Source organism: Heterodontus francisci, chromosome 21 (assembly GCF_036365525.1).
Source record: "Heterodontus francisci isolate sHetFra1 chromosome 21, sHetFra1.hap1, whole genome shotgun sequence".
NCBI lineage: Eukaryota > Metazoa > Chordata > Chondrichthyes > Heterodontiformes > Heterodontidae > Heterodontus > Heterodontus francisci.
Window position 1 is genome coordinate 89,148,689 of NC_090391.1, and position 2,553 is coordinate 89,151,241.

Sequence of the window (2,553 nt, forward strand, 5' to 3'; positions counted from 1 at the left end):
ATGGAGAGACAGAGATGGACGGAGAGAGAGCGAGTGACAGGGAGGGAAAGACAGATGGAGAGACAGAGAGAGATAGGAGAGAGAGGGAAAGACAGATGGAGATTCAGAGATAGAATGGGAGAGAGGGAGTGACAGAGAGGGAAAGACAGATGGAGGGACAGAGGGAGACAGAGAAAGAAGGAGAGAGTGGGACAGAGTGGGAGGGTTAAAGAAAGAAGGAAAAATGTTTGAAACCATTGCTATCCTGGGAGTGAGGGAGGAAGGGAGAGATGGTGTCATAGAGACACAGACAGAGTTATGGACAGAGGCAGAGAAAGAGAGGGAGAGAGGGAGAGAGAGAGATAGAATTAGAGAGAGACGGTGACAGGGAGGGAATGACAGATGGAGGGACAGAGATAGAGAAGGAGAGAGAGGGAGAGACAGAGAGAAGGAGAGAGGGAGTGACAGAGAGGGAAAGACAGATGGAGGGACAGTGAGAGAGACAGAGATAGAGAGTGAGGGAAAGGCAGAGATGGTGTGAGAGAGACACAGTAGAGCCATGGACAGAGGCACACAGAGAGAGAGAGAGTAACAGAGAGAGAGACAGACAGACTGAAAGAGAGAGAGAGAGAGAAAGAGAGAGATAGAGACACAGAGAGAGAAACAGAGAGAGAGGGAGCGGCAGTGAGAGAGAGAGAGACAGAGACAATGATAGCGAAAGACAACGAGAGCGAGAGATGGGGAGAGAGAGATAGAGGGGGGAGAGAGAGATAGAGACACAGAGAGAGAAACAGAGAGAGAGGGAGCTGCAGTGAGAGAGAGAGAGACAGAGACAATGATAGCGAAAGACAACGAGAGAGAGAGATGCCGAGAGAGATAGAGGGGGTAAAGAGAGATCGAGGGGGTAAAGAGAGATCGAGAGGGTAAAGAGAGATCGAGGGGGAGAGAGATCAACGTGGAGAGAGAGAGAGAGGGGGGAGAGAGAGAGGGGGAGAGAGGGGGAGAGGGAGTGTGAGGGGGAGTGGGAGATAGAGGGGTGAGACAGATAGAGGGGGAGAGTGAGATAGAGGGGGGAGAATGAGATTGAGGGGGTGTGTGAGATAGAGGGGGTGTGCGAGATAGAGGGGGGGGTGTGAGATATAGGGGGTGTATGAGATAGAGGGGGAGAATCAGATAGAGGGGGAGAGGCAGATAGAGGGGGAGAGGGAGATAGAGAGGGAGAGGGAGATAGAGGGGGAGAGTGAGATAGAGGGGGAGAGTGAGATCGAGGGGGAGAGTGAGATCGAGGGGGTGTGTGAGATAGAGGGGGTGTGTGTGATAGAGGGGTGCTTGAGATAGAGGGGGTGTGTGAGATAGAGGTGATGTGTGAGATCGAGGGGTGTGTGAGATAGAGGGTGTGTGTGAGATAGAGGGGGTGTATGAGATAGAGGGGGTGTGTGAGATAGAGGGGGTGTGTGAGATAGAGGGGGTGTGTGAGATAGAGGGGGTGTGTGAGATAGAGGGGAAGAGTGAGATATAGGGGGTGTGTGTGAGATAGAGGGGGTGTGTGAGATAGAGGGGGTGTGTGTGATAGAGGGGGTGTGTGAGATAGAGGGGGTATGTGAGATAGAGGGGAAGAGTGAGATGGAGGGGAAGAGTGAGATAGAGGGGAAGAGTGAGATAGAGGGGGTGTGTGAGATAGAGGGGGTGTGTGTGATAGAGGGGGTGTGTGAGATAGAGGGGGTGTGTGAGATAGAGGGGGGAGAGAGAGATAGAGGGAAGAGTGAGATAGAGGGAGAGTGTGAGATAGAGGGGGAGAGACAGATAGAGGGGGAGAGACAGATAGAGGGGGAGAGTGAGAGAGGGGAAGAGTGAGAGAGGGGAAGAGTGAGATCGAGGGGATGTGTGAGAGGGGGAGAGGGAGATAGAGGGGCAGAGGGAGATAGAGGGGGTGTGTGAGATAGAGGGGGTGTGTGAGATAGAGGGGGTGTATGAGATAGAGGGGGTGTGTGAGATAGAGGGGGTGTGTGAGATAGAGGGGAAGAGTGAGATATAGGGTGTGTGTGTGAGATAGAGGGGGTGTGTGAGATAGAGGGGGTGTGTGAGATAGAGGGGGTGTGTGAGATAGAGGGGAAGAGTGAGATATAGGGGGTGTGCGTGAGATAGAGGGGGTGTGTGAGATAGAGGGGGTGTGTGTGATAGAGGGGGTGTGTGAGATAGAGGGGGTGTGTGAGATAGAGGGGAAGAGTGAGATGGAGGGGAAGAGTGAGATAGAGGGGAAGAGTGAGATAGAGGGGGTGTGTGAGATAGAGGGGGTGTGTGAGATAGAGGGGGTGTGTGAGATAGAGGGGGGAGAGACAGATAGAGGGATAGAGTGAGATAGAGGGAGAGAGTGAGATAGAGGGAGAGAGTGAGATAGAGGGGGAGAGACAGATAGAGGGGGAGAGACAGATAGAGGGGGAGAGTGAGAGAGGGGAAGAGTGAGAGAGGGGAAGAGTGAGATCGAGGGGATGTGTGAGAGGGGGAGAGGGAGATAGAGGGGCAGAGGGAGATAGAGGGGGAGACGGAGATAGGGGGGAGAGAGAGCAGGAGAGG